The following is a 20,930-nucleotide window of genomic DNA, read 5'->3' as shown; positions in this document are numbered from 1 at the left end:
TGTTTTTGAGAGAGAGCGAGCAGGAGCAGGGGAGGTGCAGCAAGAGGGGAACAGAAGATCTAAAGCCACTCTGTACTGACAGCAGAGAGCCTGATGCAGGGCTCAAACCCACAAACTGTGAGATCATGACCTGAGCCTATGTTGGACACTCAACCAACTAAGCCACCCAGGCACACTTAATTTTAATTTTTAATTAGTGTTTGATTTTTCAGAGAGCCTAAAAAGTAAACAATAATTACTATTTAAAATTCAGAACAGTAAAGAGGTACATAAGAAATGTAAATAAACAAATTATTTTTTCTTTCTTAAAAATTTGAGTATAGTTGACACACAATGTTACATTAGTTTCAGTTGAGTGTTGTGACTCAACATCTTTATATGTTATGCTATGCTCACAAGTGTAGTTACTATCTATCACCATAAAACCCTATTACAATACCATTGACTGTATTTCTTATGCTGTACCACTTATTCCTGTGACTTATAACTCCATAACTGGAAGTGAATATCTTCAACTTCCTTTCATCCATTGTGCTCATTTCCCCCCACCCCCATCCTCCTTCCCTTTGGCAACCATCAGTTTTCTGTATTTATAGATTTGATGCTGCATTTTGTTTGTTTATGCATTCGTTTTGTGTTAGATTTCACATGAGTGAAATCATATGGTATTTGTCTTTGTCTGATTTCACTTAGATTTATACCCTCTAGGCCCATCCGTGTCACAAATGACCAGATCTCATAATATATATATGTATATACACATCTTCTTTAGCCATTTATCTATTGATGGACACTTGGGTAGCTTCCATATTTTGGCTATTGTAAGTAATGCTACAATGAACATAAGAGTGCATATATCTTTTTGAATTAGTGTTTTTGTTTTCTTTGGGTAGATACCCAGTAGTGAAATTATCGGATCATTCTATTTTTAAATTAAGAATGAAACTAGACCACTTATACCATACACAAAAATAAACTCAAAATGGATTAAAGATCTGAATGTGAGACCTAAAACCATAAAAATTCTAGAAGAGAACATAAGCAGTAATTTCCTTAGCATTGCAAGGAATTTTTTTTAGTTTTTTCTAGGTATGTCTCCTAAGACAAGGGAAACAAAGGAAAATAAATTATTGGGACAACACAAAAATAAAATCTTTTTTAGAAAAAGAAATTCATCAACAAAATGAAAAGGTGAACTACTGAGTAGGATAAAGTATTTACAAATGATATATCTGATAAAGGATCAATATCCAAACTATATAAAGAACATATATAACTGAACACATGCAAAAATAACCCAATTAAAAAATGGACAGAAGACCTGAATACACATTTTTCCACAGAAGACATACAGATGGCCAACAGACACATGAAAAGATGCTCATCATCACTCATCATCAGGGAAATGCAAATCAAAACCACAATGCCACCTTACACCTGTCAGAATAGCTAGAATCAATCAAAAGGACGAGAAAATGTGTTGGGGAGGATGTGGAGTCAAAGGAATGTTCATGCACTATTGGTGTAAGTGTAAACTGATGCAGCCACTGGAAAATAGCTTGGATGTTCCTCAAAAATTTAAAGATAGGGGCGCCTGGGTGGCTCAGTCGGTTAAGTGTCCGACTTCGGCTCAAGTCATGATCTCGCGGTTCGTGGGTTCGAGCCCCGCGTCGGGCTCTGTGCTGACAGCTCAGAGCCTGGAGCCTGTTTCAGATTCTGTGTCTCCCTCTTTCTGCCCCTTCCCTGCTTGCTCTCTCTCTCTCTTTCTCTCTGTCTCTCACACACAAAATAAACATTAAAAAAAATTTAAAGATAAAAATACCATATGATCAAATTATTTTCTGTAAGCCTACAGCATTTATAGTTCTGAAGTTAATAAAGCTTAAAGCTTTTTTAATTTTTTTTTAATTTTAATTTTTAAAGCTGCTCCAAGACTTTTAGAACACACAATTTTAATAGTGTATTAGTTTGCCGGGGCTTAAAATATACCACAGATTGGGTTGCTTGAACAATAGAAATTTACTTTCTCACAGTTCTGGAGGCCGGAAGTCCAACATCAAGGTATCAACAGGTTTGTTTCTCATGAGACGTTTCCCCTGGCTTGCAAATGGCCACCTTCAAGCTGTGTCCAGACCTGGTATCTTCTTTGTGTACCTGCATATTTGTGTCCACTTTGGATCTGGCCCCACCCTAATGGCTTCATTTAACTTAACCACCCATTTAAAGGTCTTTTATCTTCAAATATAATCACATTCTAAGGTACTGGGGGTTAGGGCTTCAATATACACATTTTGAGAGGACACAATTCAGCTCATAACAGTGTCAAATTCTCTGTAGGGGTTGTGACATGTAGCATTCCCATAAACACAATGATGAGGGCCCCTTTCTTCACAGTCTCACCAACAGAGTACCTTGTCAAACTTTTGAATTTTTGACAAACTGATGGTAAAAAATGAAATCTCCGTGTAGTTCCTTCTTTTTTTTTAATATGAAATTTATTGTCAACTTGGTTTCCATACAACACCCAGTGCTCATCCCAACAGGTGCCCTCCTCAATGCCCATCACCCACTTTCCCCTCCCTTCCACCCCCCATCAACCCTCAGTTTATTCTCAGTTTTTAAAAGTTTCTTATGGTTTGCTTCCTTCCCTCTCTGTAACTTTTTTTCCCTCTTCCCCTCCCCCATGGTCTTCTGTTAAGTTTCTCAGAATCCACATAAGAGTGAAAACATATGGTATCTGTATTTTTCTGTATGACTTATTTCACTTGGCATAACTCCCCAGTTCCATCCACGTTGCTACAACAGGCCATATTTCATTTTTTCTCATTGCCAAGTAGTATTCCATTGTATATATAAACCACAAATTCTTTAGCCATTCATCAGTTGATGGGCATTTAAGCTCTTTCCATAATTTGGCTATTGTTGAGAGTGCTGCTATAAACATTGGGGCACAAATGCCCTGATGCATCTGCACTCCTATATCCCTTGGGTAAATTCCTAGCAGTGCTATTGCTGGGTCATAGGGTAGGCCTATTTTTAATTTTTTGAGGAACATCCACATTGTTTTCCAGAGCAGCTGCACCAGTTTGCATTCCCACCAACAGTGCAAGAGGGTTCCCATTTCTCCACATCCTCTCCAGCATCTAATGTCCCCTGATTTGTTCATTTTAGCCACTCTGGTGGCATGAGGTGATATCTCAGTGTGGTTTTGACTTGTATTTCCCTGATGAGGAGTGACGTTGAACATCTTTTCATGTGCCTGTTGGCCATCTGGAGGTCTTCTTTAGAGAAGTGTCTATGCATGTCTTCTGCCCATTTCTTCACTGGATTATTTGTTTTTCGGGTGTGGAATTTGGTGAGTTCTTTATAGATTTTGGATACTAGCCCTTTATCTGATATGTCATTTGCAAATATCTTTTCCCATTCTGTCGGTTGCCTTTTAGTTTTGTTGATTGTTTCTTTTGCAGTGCAGAAGTTTTTATCTTCATGAGTTCCCAATAGTTCATTTTTGCTTTTAATTCCCTCACCTTTGGAGATGTGTCAAGTAAGAAATTGGTGCGGCTGAGGTCAGAGAGGTCTTTTCCTGCTTTCTCCTCTAGGGTTTTAATGGTTTCCTGTCTCACATTCAGGTCCTTTATCCATTTTGAGTTTATTTTTGTGAATGGTGTAAGAAAGTGGTCTAGTTTCATTCTTCTGCATGTTGCTGTCCAGTTCTCCCAGCACCATTTGTTAAAGAGACTGTCTTTTTTCCATTGGATATTCTTTACTGCTTTGTCAAAGTTGGCCATACTTTTGTGGGTCCAATTCTGGAGTCTCTGTTCTATTCCATTGGTCTATGTGTCTGTTTTTGTGCCAAAACCATGCTGTTTTGATGATTGCAGCTTTGTAGTAGAGGCTAAAGCCTGGGATTGTGATGCATCCTGCTTTGGTCTTCTTCAAAATTACTTTGGCTATTCGGGGTCTTTTGTGGTTCCGTACAAATTTTAGGATTGCTTGTTCTATCTTCGAGAAGAATACTGGTGCAATTTTGATTGGGATTGCATTGAATGTGTAGATAGCTTTCGGTAGTATTGACATTTTAACAATATTTATTCTTCCAATCCACGAGCATTGAATGTTTTTACATTTCTTTGTATCTTCTTCAATTTCCTTCATAAGCTTTCTATAGTTTTCAGCATACATCTTTTACATCTTTGGTTCAGTTTATTCCTGCGTATTTTATGATTTTTGGTGCAATTGAGAATGGGATCAGTTTTTTATTTGTCTTTCTGTTGCTTCATTGTTAGTGTATAAGAATGCAACTGAATTCTGTACATTAAGTTTGTATCCTGCGACTTTGCTGAATTCATGTATCAGTACTACCAGACTTTTGGTGGAGTCTTTCGGGTTTTCCATGTATAATATCATGTCTTGTGCAAAAAGTGAAAGCTTGACTTCACCGTTGCCAATTTAGATGCCTTTGATTTCCTTTTGTTGTCTGATTGCTGATGCAAGAATTTCCAACACTATGTTAAACAACAGCTGTGAGAGTGGACATCCCTGTCATGTTCCTGATCTCAGGGGGAAAGCCCTCAGTTTTTCCCCATTGAGGATGATATTAGCTGTGGGCTTTTCATAAATGGCTTTTATGATGTTTAAGTATGTTCCTTCTGTCCCCACTTTCTCGAGGGTTTTTATTAAGAAGGATGCTGAATTTTGTCAAATGCCTTTTCTGCATCAATTGACAGGATCATATGGTTCTTATCTTTTCTTTTATTAATGTGATGTATCACATTTCTTGATTTGCAAATACTGAACCAGCCCTGCAGCCCAGGAATGAATCCCACTTGATCATGGTGAGTAATTCTTTTTACATGCTGTTGAGTTCGATTTGCTAGTATCTTGTTGAGAATTTTTGCATCCATATTCATCAGGGATACTGGCCTGTGGTTCTCTTTTTTTGCTGGGTCTCTGTCTGGTTTAGGAGTCAAAGTAATGCTGGCTTCATAGAATGAGTCTGGAAGTTCTTCTTCCCTTTCTACTTTTTGGAACAGCTTGAGAAGGATAGGTATTATCTCTGCTTTAAATGTCTGGTAGAATTCCCCTGGGAAGCCATCTGGTCCTGGACTCTAATTTGTTGGGAGATTTTTGATAACTGATTCAATTTCTTCACTGGTTATAAGTTTGTTCAAATTTTCTATTTCTTCCTGTTTGGGTTTTGGAAGTGTGTGGGTGCTTAGGAACTTGCCCATTTCTTCCAGGTTGTCTAGTTTGTTGGCATATAATCTTTCATAGTATTCCCTGGTAATTGGTTGTATTTCTGAGGGATTGGTTGTAATAATTCCATTTTCATTCATTGTTTTATCTATTTGAGTCATCTTCCTTTTCTTTTTGAGATGCCTGGCTAGAAGTTTATCAATTTTGTTTATTTTTTCAAAAAGCCAACTCTTGGTTTCATTGATCTGCTCTACAGTTTTTTTAGATTCTATATTGTTTATTTTTGCTCTGATCTTTATTATTTCTCTTCTTCTGCTGGGTTTGTGGTGTCTTTGCTGTTCTGCTTCTATTTCCTTTAGGTGTGCTGTTAGATTTTGTATTTGGGATTTTTCTTGTTTCTGGAGATAGGCTTGGATGGCAATGTGTTTTCCTCTCAGGACTGTCTTCACTGCATCTGAAAGCATTTGGATTGTTGAATTTTCATTTTCATTTGTTTCCATTATTTTTAAATTTCTTCTCTACTTGCCTGGTTGACCCATTCACTCTTCAGTAGGGTGTTCTTTAACCTCCATGGTTTTGGATGTTTTCCAGACTTTTTCTGTGGTTGATTTCAAGTTTCATAGCATTGTGGTCTGAAAGTGTGCATGGTATGACCTCAATTCTTTTATACTTATGAAGGGCTGTGTTGTGACCCAGTATGTGATCTATCTTGGAGAATGTTCCATGTGCACTCAAGAAGAAAATATATATGCTGTTGCTTTGGGATGCAGAGTTCTAAATATATCTGTCAAGTCCATCTGATCCAATATATCATTCAGGGCCCTTGTTTCTTTATTTATTCTCTGTCTAGATTTTCTATCTATTGTTATAAGTGGAGTATTAAAGTCCCCTGCAATTACCACATTCTTATCAATAAGGTTTATTATGTTTGTGATTGTTTTATATATTTGGGGGCTCCCATATTTGGCACATAGATATTTATAATTGTTAGTTCTTCCTGATGGATAGATCCTGTAATTATGATATAATGCTCTTCTTCATCTCTTGTTACAGCCTTTAATTTAAAGTCTAGTTTGTCTTGATATAAGTATGGCTACTCCAGCTTTCTTTTGACTTCCAGTAGGATGATAGACAGTTCTCCTTCCCCTCACTTTCAATCTGAAGGTGTCCTCAGGCCTAAAATGAGTCTCTTGTAGACAGCCAATAGATGGGTCTTGTTTTTTAATCCATTCTGATACCTTGTATCTTTTGGTTGAAGCATTTAGTCCATTTACATTCAGTATTATTATAGAAAGATATGGGTTTAGAGTCATTGTGATGTCTGTAGGTTTCATGCTTGTAGTGATGTCTCTGGTACTTTGTGGTCCTTGCAACATTTCACTCACAGAATCCCCCTGAGGATCTCTTGTAGGGGTCGTTTAGTGGTGATGAATTCCTTCAGTTTTTGATTGTTTGGGAAAACCTTTATCTCTCCTTCTATTCTGAATGACAGACTTGCTGAATAAAGGGTTCTCGGCTGCATATTTTTTCTGTTCATCACATTGAAGATTTCCTGCCACTCCTTTCTGGCCTGCCAAGTTTCAGTAGATACGTCTGCTACTACCATTATGTGTCTACTTTTGTATGTTAGGGCCCATTTATCCCTAGCTACTTTCAGAATTCTCTCTTTATCCTTGTATTTTTCCAGTTTCACTATGATATGTCATGCGGAAGATTGATTCAAATTACATCTGAAGGGAGTTCTCTATGCCTCTTGTATTTAAATGCCTATTTTCTTCCCTAGATCAAGGAAGTTCTCAGCTATGATTTGTTCAAGTACCCCTTCAGCCCCTTTCTCTCTCTCTTCTTTTTCTGGAATTCCTATGATACAGATATTGTTCCGTTTGATTGCATCACTTAGTTCTCTAATTCTCCCCTCTTACTCCTGGATATTTTTATCTCTCTTTTTCTCGGCTTCCTATTTTTCCATAATTTTATCTTCTAATTCATGTATTCTCTCCTCTGCGTCTTCAATCTGTGCTATGGCCGCCTACATTTTATTTTGCACCTCATTTGTAGCATTTTTAGTTCCTCATGACTATTTTTTAGTCCCTTGATCTCTGTAGCAATAGATTCTCTGCTGTCCTCTATGCTTTTTTCAAACCCAGTGATTAATTTTATGACTATTATTCTAAATTCTTGTCCCATTATATTGCTTAAATCAGTTTTGATCAATTCTTTAGTTGTCACTACTTCCTGGAGTTTTTTTTTTTTAGGAGAATTCTTCAATTTTGTCATTTTGGCTAGCTTTCTGACCCTTATGCATTTTAAAAGCTTGTTGTGTGCTCTGCACCTGTGAGCACTGCTATATTAAAGGAGGGTCATACACTGTCCAGGGCCTGGCCTTTCAGGAGGTGTTTTTTCAGGGGTTGTTACTTGCTCTCTGTTGTTGTGACTTTGGTTATTTTATTACCTTACTCGTAGTAATATTTTGTACCTTGCACCAGATGTGCTTCTATTTTCCCCTTGGAGTAGCCTTGTAAAGGAAAACAGATAGACAAACAGGAGATAAAATCATGCAAACACACAAGTAAATAATACAAACAAACAAAAACAAAACCTAAAAACTAAAAACAAAAAACCCCAAAACACTGATTATAAGTAAAGAAGAAGATAGAGGCAGTGCTGATGGAAGAGCATATACAAAGAGAGAAATGACAGGAGTGAGGGCAGGGGGATGGATAAATGTTGATTAGGCAGAGAGACTAAGAGGCTTAATCCAGAGAGAGAGAAAGGAAAATAAAGAAGGAGATGGGAAAACAAAACAAAGATTAAGTTACCCAGACAGAGAAACTATACGGCTTGATTATTCCACAGAGGGAGAAAGGAGTGTGAAGAAGGAGGTGTAGAACATGTATCAAGACAATGGATTAAATATGCCTGTTTAGACCGCCCACTAACCAGAGTAACCAGCCTAGAGGAGGGAAGAGATAAGGAGGAGAAATGGGTGGGGGGAAAATATATCTATATATCCAGAATAGACCTAAAGTTAATACAGGCAATGCTGCATTGCTTGTAGGTAGTAGCTCTCTGCAGCGTTTGTGCTGCTCCAGTGGATATGCAGCTATCCAGTACAAGGGGCGTGGTTTGGCGTTTTCTGGACCTGCCTGAGTTGTTAATTCTAGCCATTCTGACTGATATGAAGTGGTATCTCATTGTGGTTTTAATTTATATTTCCCTGATGATGAGTGATGTTGAGCATTTTTTCATGGGTCTGTTAGTTATCTGGATGTCTTTGGAGAAGTGTCTACTCATGTCTTTTGCCCATTTCATCACTGGATTATTTGTTTTCTGGGGGTGTTGAGTTTGATCAGTCTTTTAAAGATTTTGGATACTAATCCTTTATCTGATATGTCATTTGTAAATATCTTCTCCCATTCTGTTGGTGCCTTTTAATTTTGCCGATTGTTTCTTTCGCTGCACAGAAATTTTTATTTTGATGAGGTCCCCATAGTTCATTTTTGCTTTTGTTTCCCTTGCCTCCAGAGACATGTTGAGTAAAAAATTGCTGCAGCTGAGGTCAAAGAGATTTTTGCCTGCTTTCAACTCTAGGATTTTGATGGCTTCCTGGCTTACATGTAGGTCTTTCATCCATTTTGAGTTTATTTTTGTGTATGGTGTAAGAAAGTGGTCCAGGTTAATTTTTCTGCATGTTGCTGTCCAGTTTTCCCAGTACCATTTGCTGAAGAGACTGCCTGTATTCCATGGATATTCTTTCCTGCTTTGTCAAAGATTAGTTGCCCAAAGTCTGTGGGTCCATTTCTGGGTTCTCTATTCTGTTCCATTGATCTGAGTGTCTGTTTCTGTGCCAGTACCATACTGCCTTGATGAATACAGCTTTGTAATACAACTTGAAGTCTGGAATTGTGATGCTTCCAGCTTTGGTTTTCTTTTTCAGGATTGCTTTGGCTTTTTGGAATCTTTTCTGGTTCCATACAAATCTTAGGATTATTTATTTTAGCTCTGTGAAGATTGCTGGTGTTATTTTGATAGAGATTGCATTGAATATGTAGATTGCTTTGGGTCTCAACGTCTTAACAATATTTGTTCTTCCAATCCATGGTCATGGAATATTTTTCCATTTTTTTCATGTGTCCTCTTCAATTTCTTTCATTGGCTTTGTATGGTTTTCAGTGTACAGATTTTTCACCTCTTTGGTTAGATTTATTCCTAGGTACTTTTTGGGTTTTGGTGCTGTTGTAAATGGGTTCAAATCCTTAATTTCTCTTTCTGTTCCTTCATTATTGGTGTATAGGAATGCAACTGATTTCTGTGCATTGGTTTTATATCCTATGACTTTGCTGAATTCATGGATCAGTTCTAGCAGTTTTTTGGTGGAATCTTTTGGGTTTTCCATATAGAGTATCATGTCATCTGTGAAGAGTGCAAGTTTGACTTAATCTTTGCAGATTGGAGTGCCTTTTATTCCTTTGTGATGTCTGATTGCTGAGGCTAGGACTTCCAGTATTATGTTGAATATTAGTGGAAAGAGTGGATATCCCTGTCATGTTCCTGACCTTATGGGGAAAGCTCTGTTTTTTTCCCACTGAGGATGATGTTAGTAGTGGTCTTTCATGTATGGCTTTTATGATGTTGAGGCATGATCCTTCTATTCCTCCATTCCTGAGGGTTTTGATCAAGAAAGGATACTGTATTTTGTCAAATGCTTTCTTGCATCTATTGAGAGGATTGTGTGGTTCTTGTCCTTTCTTTTATTGATATGATGTATCAGATTGATTATTTTGCACTTATTGAACCAACCCTGCATCCCATGTATAAATCCCACTTGGTCATGGTGAATAATTCTTTTAATATATTGTTGGATGTCATTGGCTAGTATCTTGTTGAGGATTTTTGCATCCATGCTCATCAGGGAAATTGGTCTGTAGCTCTCCTTTTTAGTGGGGTCCTTGTCTGGTTTTGGAATCAAGGTAGTGCTGGCTTCATAGAATGAGTTTGGAAGTTTTCCTTCCATTTCTATTTTTTGGAACAGTTTCAAGTGTATAGGTGTTAACCCTTCTTTAAATGTTTGGTAGAATTCCCCTGGAAGGCCATCGGCCCTAGACTTCTGTTTTTTGGGAGATTTTTGATTACTAATTCTATTTCTTTACTAGTTATGGGTCTGTTCAAATTTTCTATTTTTTTCTTGTTTCAGTTTTAGTAGTTTATGTTTCTAGGAATTTGTCAATATTTTCCAGATTGCCCATTTATTGGCATATAATTGCTCATAATATTCTCTTATTATTGTTTGTATTTCTGTAGTGTTGTTTGTGATCTCTCCTCTTTCATTCTTGGTTTCATTTGTTTGGGTTCTTTCCTTTTTCTTTTTGATCAAACTGGCTAGAGGTTTATCAATTTTCCTAATTCTTTCAAAGAACCAACTCTTGGTTTCATTGATCTGTTCTACTGTTTTTGTTTTGCTTTGTTTCATTTTATTTTATTTTTTTTGGTTTCGACAGCATTGATTTCTGCTCTAATCTTTCTCCTCTAGTTTTTGGTTTTATTTGCTGTTCTTTTTCCAGTTCTTTAAGGAGTAAGGTCAGGTTGTGTTTTTGAGGCCTTTCTTCCTTCTTTAGGAAGGCCTGGATTGCTATATACTTCCCTCTTATGACTGCCTTTGCTGCATCCCAGAGGTTTTGGGCTGTGGTGTTATCATTTTCATTGGCACTATGTACTTTTTAATTTCCTCCTTAACTTCTTGGTTAGCTCATTCATTCTTTAGTAGGATGTTCTTTAGTCTCCAAGTATTTGCTGCCTTTCCAAATTTTTTCTTGTGGTTGATTTTGAGTTTCATAGGGTTGTGGTCTGAAAATATGCACAGTATGATCTCGATCTTTTTATACTTGTTGAGGGCTGATTTTTGTCCCAGTATGTGATCTATTCTGCAGAATGTTCCATGTACAGTTGAGATGAATGTGTATTCTGCTGCTTTAGGATGAAATGTTCTGAATATATCAGTTAAGTCCATCTAGTCCAGTGTGTCATACAAAGCCATTGTTTCCTCATTGATTTTCTGATTATATGATCTGTCCATTGTTGTAAGTGGGGTGTTGAAGTCCCCTACTATTATGGTATTATTATCAATGAATTTCTTTATGTTTGTGATTAATTGATTTATATATTTGGGTGCTGCCACCTTTGAAGCATAAATGTTTACAATTGTTAGATCTTCTTGGTGGATAGAGCCCTTAGTTATGGCATAATGCCCTTCTTCATCTCTTGTTACAGTCTTTATTTTAAAGTCTAGATTGTCTCATATGAGTATGGCTACTCCAGCTTTCTTTTGGCGACCTTTAGCATGATAGTAAGGGGATGGAGAATCATCTATCAATCTGAAGGTGTCTTTGGGTCTAAAATGGGTCTCTTGTAAAGAGCATATAGATGGATCTTGTTTTCTTATCCATTCTGTTACTCTATGTCTTTTGATTGGAGCATTGAGTCCCTTGCCGTTTAGAATGAGTACTGAAAGATACGAATTTATTGCCATTATGCTGCTTGCAGAGTTGGAGTTTCTAGTGGTGTTCTCTTGTCCTTTCTAGTCTTTGTTGCTTTTTTTTTTTGGTCTTTTCTCCCTTCAGAGTCCCCTTTAAAATTTATTGCAGGGCTGGTTTAGTGGTCACAAACTCCTTTAGTTTTTGTTTGTCTGGGAAAATTTTTCTCTCCTATTTTTAATGAAACCTTGTTGATAAAGAATTCTTGGCTGCATATTTTTCTGATTCAACACATAGAATATATCCTGCCACTCCTTCCTGACTGCCAAGTTTCTGTTGATAGGTCTGCTGTAAACATGATCTGTCTTCTGTTGTAGGTTAAAGACTTTTTACCCCCTTGCTACTTTCATGATTCTTTCCTTGCCTGAGTATTTTGTGAATTTGGCTATGACATGCCTTGTTGATGGTCATGTTTTGATGAATCTAATGGGAGTCCTCTGTGCTTCCTGGATTTTGATGTCTGTGTCTTTCCCCAGGTTAGGAAAATTTTCTGCTATGATTTGCTCACATAACCCTTCTACCCCTATTTCTCTCTTGTCATCTTCTGGGACCCCTATAATTCGATGTTATTCCTTTTTAATGAGTCACTGAGATTTTTAATACTTATATTGTGTTCTTTTGCCTTAGTTTCCCTCTTTTTTCCCGCTTCATTACTCTCCATAAGTTTGTCATCTATATCGCTGATTCACTGCTCTGCTTCATCCATCCTTGAAGTCATGGAATCCATTTGAGATTGTATCTTAGTTATAGCACTTTTTAAATTTCATCCTGACTAGATTTTCTTTTATTTCCACAGAAGGGGATTCTATGCTTTTTTCAACCCCAGCTAGTATTCTTATTGCCGTGATCTAAATTCTGGTCCAGACATCTTGCTTGTAACTGTGTTGATTAAGTCCCTAGCTGTCATTTCTTCCTGTTCTTTCCTTTTGGGTGAATTCCTTCATTTTGTCATTTTGGAGGAAGAAATGAATTAATAAAGTGAAAAAAAATAAAAAACTTAAAACAACACAAAGAAATCAAATAAAGGATGCTACATCCTAGGTGTGTTTTGGTCTGGTTGTTGAAAGAAGCTTGACAGATTAGAGAAAAAAAGGGAAGGATAAGAAAAGAAACAAAAGAAAAAAGAAAAGAAAAAAACAAAAAAGGAAAAAAAGGAAAATGTTTGAAAATTTGAAAAAAGAATACAATAAAATAGAATAAAATTAAATGATGAAAGTAAAATAGAATTTAAAAAATTTACAAAAAAGTAAAACATATAGTAGACAAAAAATTAAAGAAAAATATTTTTAATAAAAATGGAAAATAAAAGTTGATTTTTTTCTCTTTATTCAAGAATAAGAAAAGAAAAGAAAAAGAAAAAATTGAATAAAAGGATTAGCGAACAGAGTGAAGTACGATTGAAATCACATCTGGTTTCCTGTACAAGTCAAGCTATGAAGCACTTTATAGTCCATAAACTAAGCAGGTGGAGAGACTTGTGTTTGTCAAAAGCGCTGTTGGTCCACTGGGCAGGTTTTAATGTAATGATTGTTTTGTCATACTCTACATCAGTTTGTCCAAATTACCATTTAAGTGCTCCTACAGTTTTGTGACCTTGGTGACGTCTGCTCTAGGTAAACTCATCTCAATTGGTATATTACTCTGCATGTGCCTGTTTCCCCAGATTTTGGAGTGGTAGTTTGCCCTGCAATCCCATTTCTCCAAAGGGTTTAAGCAAGTTTGTTCACATTTGTTTATTGGTCTAAGGATGGACATGATGACTTCCAAGTTCTTTACTTGTTGGAGCTTTGGCGTGGTTTTTAATACTCTTAAAAAATGTCTTTTGATGAATCGATGTGTTTTTTAATGAAATCTGAATTACTGTCTTTTACCTTTTTTGGTTATTGCATTTTTCTTCTTATTTAAGCAGTCTTTGCCTTCCAAGGTTGTAAAGCCTTTTTCTATATTTTTACCTAACAGCTTTATTGTTTTATCTTTCTATGATCTATGATCCATTTGTGTGTAGTGGAGGTGGAGTTAGGATTTATTTATTTTTCCCATGTGGATTTTCAATTTTTTCAGTACCATTTATTGAAAATAATGGTCTTCTTTTTCCTACTCTATTGCAGTTCATTTTCACTGAACTTTAGCTAATGACTTTTTACATTGTTTCAGGACTCTGTATTTTGTTCCAATAGTCTATTTATTTATCATTATATCAATCACATTGTTTAATTGATGTAGCTTTATGTCTTAATATTTGGTAGTGTAATGTCTAAATTTTTAGTAGTACAAGTTCTTTAATTTTATTTTTCCTCAAGATTGTTTTCTCTTATCTTTGCCACTTTGAATTTACATAAAAATTTAGAATCAGTTGTCACTTTTCACAAAAATTCCTGCTGAAATTTGAATGAGATTGCATTGAATCTATAGAGCAATTTGAAGAAAATTGCTGTCTTAAAAAATATTGAATGTTCCAGTCCTTTAGTGGTATATCACTCCATTTATTTTGTTCTCTTAAAATTTGTTTTTAGTTGTTTTTTCCTCTAATGCTTTTATGTATCTCTCAAATTAAATCCTAGGTAGTTTATGTTTTTGAAGTAATTATAAATTAGTTTTTTAAAGTTCATTTTCTAATTGTGTTTTGTCTATTGCATAGAATAACAATTTTTATCTTATTCATTTAACTTATTAAGTCTCGTTTATCACATATCTTTTAAAATTTTCTATGTTTACTATTATATCATCTGTGACTAATGACAGTTGTAGTTCTTCCTTTCTAGTCTTTATAACTTTTCTTTGTTATTCTTGCCTTAGAGCAATGATAAGGACTTCTATTAAATTGTTGAATAAAGTCATAGTAGTAGACATCTTTATTTTATTCCCAACATCAGAGGATAAAGTTTACAGTCTTTTAACTTTAAGTAGAACATTTACTGGATAGTCTTTTTTAAGATTAAAAAATTAACCATATCATACTAAGAAATTCCTTTTTATTCCTAACTTAATAAAATTATATATAAATATATAAAATATATATGAAGAATGAGTTATAAATTTCTATCATTTTTTTTCCTGTCAATATGATCCATATGTTTTTCTCCTTACTTTGTTAATGTGGTTAATTACACTAGTTAATTTACATATTAAAAAAAATTTACATTCATAGAATAAATACAACTTGATCATGATATTTGTATATATTATTAGATTTGATTTATCAGTGTTTTGTAGGTGTTTCATATCTATGTTGTGAGATAAATGTTTTTAAATTTTTTAATGTTTATTTATTTTTTAGAGAAAGAAAGACAGAGAGAGAGTGTGAGCAATGGTGAGGCAGATAGAGACACAGAATCTGAAGCAGGCTCCAGGCTCTTAGCTGTCAGCACAGAGCTCAAACTCACAGACTGTGAGATCATGACCTGAGCTGAAGTCAGATGCTTAACTGACTGAGCCACCCAGGTACTCCTGTTGTGAGAGAAAATTCAATGAACTTTCTCTTCTTGTAATATTTTTGCCAAGTATTGATATCAAAGTTATGCTGGCATCATAGGAAGTGCACTTGCTTTTTAAAATCCTGGAAGAATTTGCATAAGCTTTATATATTTGAGGGAATTCACTAATGAAGTCATTTGGTCCAGGAGTTTTCTTTGTGAAATGTTTTAAATTATAGAATACAGTCCTTTAATAGAAATAGATGGGGGCGCCTGGGTGGGTCAGTCGGTTGGGCGTCCGACTTTGGCTCAGGTCATGATCTCACGGTGCATGAGTTCGAGCCCCACGTCGGGCTCTGTGCTGATAGCTCAGAGCCTGGAGCCTGTTTCAGATTCTGTGTCTCCCTCTCTCTCTGTCCTTCCCCCATTCATGCTCTGTCTCTCTCTGTCTCAAAAATGAATAAACGTTAAAAACAATTAAAAAAAAATAGAAATAGATGCATTTAAGTTTTATGTTTTTCTATTGTGTCAGTTTTGGTTAATTGGATTCTTAAAGAAATTTGTGTATTTAATCTTTTTAGTATCTGCAATATCTCTAGTGAAGTCCTTCTTTTAATTCCTAAAATTGGCAATTTATTTCTTCTTTCTTTTTTGTCTTGATCACTTTTTTCCAGGGATTTATTGATTTGATTAGCTTTTCAAAAAATCAGTTTTTGGTTTTTAAAAGTCCTCAGTTTTTTGTTTTATCTTTTACTTATTTCTGCTTTCTTCTTTTTGAAGTTCTCCCTTCTACTTTCTTGGATCTTTCTTTTTTTCTTTCTTCTTTCTTTTTTTCTTTACTTTCCTTTTTCTTTTTCTTCTTCTTCTTCTTCTTCTTCTTCTTCTTCTTCTTCTTCCCCTTCTTCCTCTTTCTTCTCTTTCTCCTCTTCCCCTTCTTCCCATTCTTTTCCTTCTTCTCTTTCTTCTCCTTTTCCTTCTCAATTTAACTTCTTGATTTAAGTTTAAAAACCACTTTTTATATTAAGCCTGGTTTGTAATGGTTTAATGAATCAATTCTCCTATCAAGCATTAAAAAGCTATTTTCATCTGGGCTCTTCACACACACAAATAAATACACACACACACACACACACACACACACACACACACATATACCCTGAGGTTGGTCTTGAGATCTCAGTATGTAGAACAAATTAAGATTATAGTGAGGATTTCCTGTAAAATATTGTCATAAAATGACCTCAGATATATTAGGGTGAGAGACAAATTTATAAAGCTCTCATATTTTTTCACTTAATAATATGTTATAGATATTTTTTCACAATATGCTAATTTTTACAACAATTTTTAATGGCTTTTGAGTGTTCTAGTATATGAACAAAACATAATTTATTGTTACATTTAATAAATAACTTTCTATTGTTGGAAATCTTAAGTTGCTTCTAATTTTTTAAGCTATGCATGAATTTAGATATCACTATACAAACTTATTTGCATAATTTTCTTATAAGACTGATCTATTTATCACCAAATTCAACATTCTTTAAAAATAATTTTAGACACTCACAAGAAATTTTGAAGGTAAAGCTTGATTGCCCCCACCTTGACCAACTTAATATACCTTTATGTCCTGACCTGGGAATATCTACTGGGTTTAACATTGTTTCTACTGGAAATGCATTCAAGTATTATCCAATATAAATAATAAATGCTTTAGTATACACGAAGTTCCTCAAACAATGTGTTGTTGATAGTATCAGTTCTATCAGGTGAAAATGCCTACAATTTCTTAGAAACACTATCGTACACATTCAACTATAATAGAATGCAGAGTATTGCAGAGGTTTAATTGAAGTATGGTGCTTAACATATAGCAAATGTTTGGCTAATATATTAAAATAAATTCTATTAAACATGATTTTATGATACCCTAGGGGAGTGAGCAAGTAATTCTGATGGAGAGAAGACTGGAGAAGGCTTCATGCAACAGGTAGTCTTTAAACCCTTCTGCCAAAAGAGGACCACTCTTGTTAACACATGACCAGAGGCATGGGAGTGGAGGCTCCCTAGGAAAAAGTTCAGCTGGAGCTGTGGATGATGCCAAAACACAGATCCTGGAACACACTGTGAATATATGAAGGATTCTGTTCAGGTAGGCAAACTCTGAAAATCTGTGTACACATGTATTCTAGTTTACTTAGTAGATGTGCTTCTTAAAAATTATGTGGAATCTAATTGTTTTGTGAATTAATGGTTATTATAGAGAGAGCAAGAATTTCTCCTTGTATTAAAAAGAAGAATCTTTTTTTTAAATGTCTGATTTTTATCTAGATGTTTACATAATGGTTTGGCTTCAAATTGGCTATGTCTGTGGTGCCTGGGTGGCTCAGTCAGTTAAGCATCTGACTCTTGATTTCAGCTCAGGTCATGATCTCATGGCTTGTGAGATCAAGCCCAGAGTTGGGCCCTGCACCTGAAAGAGTGAATCCTGCTTGGGATTCTCCCTCTCTCTCTCTCTCTCTCTGCCCCTCCCTTGCTTGCAGGCATGCATGCACACTCTCTCTCAAAATAAATAAATAAGCATTAATAAAAAAATCAAATTGGCTATGTCTATGATATTACACTCTTGAATGAATTTAACAAAGTTATTTACTCTGTTTGTCTCTCTCTCCAACACAACCATAGACATAATTTATTCCTTGGGATTTGGGACTTAATTCATGTAAAAATAGATTTTTAGACTAGATAGAACTTGGGTTATTTTATACAGTTTATATAAATAAGCACCTGGATGTAGGACTGTAGTGTGATCTACGGTAAGAAAGAAACAAAAGAAACAGAAAAGAAAATCTTTGCTTAGCCCCTCTGTGGTGATTGGCAAGCTACTGTATTTGGAATTTGTTGTTTTCTTGCTTCCCTGTACTCTGAAAAGCATCCAACTTCACCCCTTCATGGAAAGTTTCCCTAGTGTTATCCTAAGGGGTATGGCATCATCACCCTATTACTTGATAAAACAACGCCAGGGCTACTGGAAGGTTAACTAGTGGTTATTTATAAAGCACTTCAGAAATGAAAAAAAATGTTCTGCAAATTCCAAGGTTATTAAGACATTGGCAGCATATATCAGAACGTGGAAAATTTTCTGCTGGCTTAGGTTTTACTTAATCTTTAAAAATGAAGATGTCAAACACTCAAATTTCAATTTAACTCATCAAATATTTATTGAGCACTACAATTTTCAAAGTTTGTAGACAAAAAGGAATCACATTTGTTCCTTCCCCTTAAGAGGTTCTGTTTAGGGACACCTGGGTGGCTCAGTCAGCTCAAGCATCCAACTCTTGGTATTGGCTCAGGTCACGATCTCATGGTTTATGAGATTGAGCCCACATGGGGCTCTGAGCTGATGATGTGGAACCTACTTGGCTTTCTCCCTACCTCTCTGCCCCCTTCTCTCTCTCTCAAAAGTAAATAAAGAGGTTATCTGTTTGGTGACTGGATAGACAGATACATAGCTTATTATAATACAGGGCAAATTCAAAACTTTCCTCAAAGTTGTAGAGATGGGATGCTGTAGATATCAAGGTGAGGGGGTACTTCCAACTGGAGTTAATTAGATATGAGTCATGTACTGGGGTGCCTGGGTGGCTCGGTCGGTTAACTGTCCAACTTCGGCTCAGGTCATGATCTCACAGTCCGTGAGTTCAAGCCCCGCGTTGGGCTCTGTGCTGACAGCTCAGAGCCTGAAGCCTGCTTCTGTGTCTCCCTCTCTCTCTACCCCTCCCCTGCTCGGTCTCAAAAATAAATAAAAACAGTTAAAAAATTTTAAAAAAAGATATGAGGGGCGCCTGGGTGGCGCAGTCAGTTAAGCGTCCGACTTCAGCCAGGTCACGATCTCGCGGTCCGGGAGTTCGAGCCCCGCGTCAGGCTCTGGGCTGACGGCTCGGAGCCTGGAGCCTGTTTCCGATTCTGTGTCTCCCTCTCTCTCTGCCCCTCCCCCGTTCATGCTCTGTCTCTCTCTGTCCCCCCAAAAATAAATAAACGTTGAAAAAAAAAATTTAAAAAAAAAAAAAAAAAAAAAAAAGATATGAGGGGCGCCTGGGTGGCGCAGTCGGTTAAGCGTCCGACTTCAGCCAGGTCACGATCTTGCGGTCCGTGAGTTCGAGCCCCGCGTCGGGCTCTGGGCTGATGGCTCAGAGCCTGGAGCCTGTTTCCCATTCTGTGTCTCCCTCTCTCTCTGCCCCTCCCCTGTTCATGCTCTGTCTCTCTCTGTCCCAAAAATAAATAAACGTTGAAAAAAAAAATTAAAAAAAAAAAAAGATATGAGTCATGTAGGAGGAGACATTTGATTTGAGCCCTGGGGAAAGGGCATTTTAAGTAGAAGAAACTGATGTGTAAGTAGAAGAAACTAGAGGTGGGAAAAGCATTTCAGGGAAAATGGGCTGAGGAGGTAGAATAGGGTCAGATTATAGACGATTTTTATCACCAGCCAAAGAAGGCAGTGGAAAGCTATTGATGGTTTCTGAGAAGGGGAAGTGAGGGAGGTAATACACAGGGAATGACTGGACACACAAAGTGGGTACTCAACAATTATTCATGGTCTCATCCAATGGATTACATTTTTAAAGCTGCATTCTAATGCTGATATCAGTTTCCTTGGATAAATTCAAGGTCATGTGTCAATTTTCCACTAAAATCTAAGTTGTGTTTTAAGTGTATCTGTCCTCTGCCTTGCAAAAATACATTCTTTTACTTTGCCTTCCCCTGTATCACCTTTCAGTCTTGATCTCCTGTCAGCTTTGGCTCAGCCTATTTCTCTCCAACCTCCTTGAGGACAAGTCCACTTTCCTATTCACACTAACACTGGCATCTCTAGTCAGGTTACTTTTCTCTTCCTACCAATTCTAGGTTTACTATTTCCCTCCAGATAATGGAGAGCTAGGTGTACTTGTGAATTTCAGTAATTCTTTTTTCTAAGTTTTCAGTGCTTAGTGTGATTCACTGTAAAGAAAAGTGAAAAGTGCTGTTAGAACAAAAACAGAACCCTAAGGGAGCATGGAGTGGGAGAAAGATTTGGAAGCATTTTTAAAACTAGCTATTAAGCAAGATAATATCTCTGCCTCAGCTTTTTCATGTGTCAAAAGAAAATAATATTATCTACTGCATAGAGTTGTTAAAAAATTAAATTAGTTAATATTTTGAGCAAAATGTTTAGTGAAGTGACTTGTTCGTGGTTGCCACTCAGTAAAGGTTAACTTAAAAAATAAGACTAACTGGGGCGCCTGGGTGGCGCAGTCGGTTAAGCGTCCGACTTCGGCCAGGTCACGATCTCGCGGTCCGTGAGTTCGAGCCCCGCGTCAGGCTCTGGGCTGATGGCTCAGAGCCTGGAGCCTGTTTCCGATTCTGTGTCTCCCTCTCTCTCTGCCCTCCCCCGTTCATGCTCTGTCTCTCTCTGTCCCAAAAATAAATAAACGTTGAAAAAAAATTAAAAAAAAAATAAGACTAACATCTAATAGATATCCTAAAATGATCTTAACACGGAAATAATGAGTTTATTTTTACTACCACCCTTATTCTCATACTACTTCCTCTCATTTTTGTTTCCCTCCATCTTGTTCCAGATTCTTCTAGTGTTTGTAACTTTGAGATAACACGTCATACCTGTTATATAGAGCTTCTTCTCTCTTCCAGAAATCAGCTGGTAGAATGAAAGCCAAGTGGCAGCTAGAGAGACACTACCTAATTTAAATAATTGTGTTGTACTGAAATCCTTGCTTTATTTTACTCCAAATAT

The sequence above is a fragment of the Prionailurus bengalensis genome, chromosome B2 (assembly GCF_016509475.1).
Source record: "Prionailurus bengalensis isolate Pbe53 chromosome B2, Fcat_Pben_1.1_paternal_pri, whole genome shotgun sequence".
Classification (NCBI taxonomy): Eukaryota; Metazoa; Chordata; class Mammalia; order Carnivora; family Felidae; genus Prionailurus; species Prionailurus bengalensis.
Note: the sequence above shows the minus strand (reverse complement) of the source record.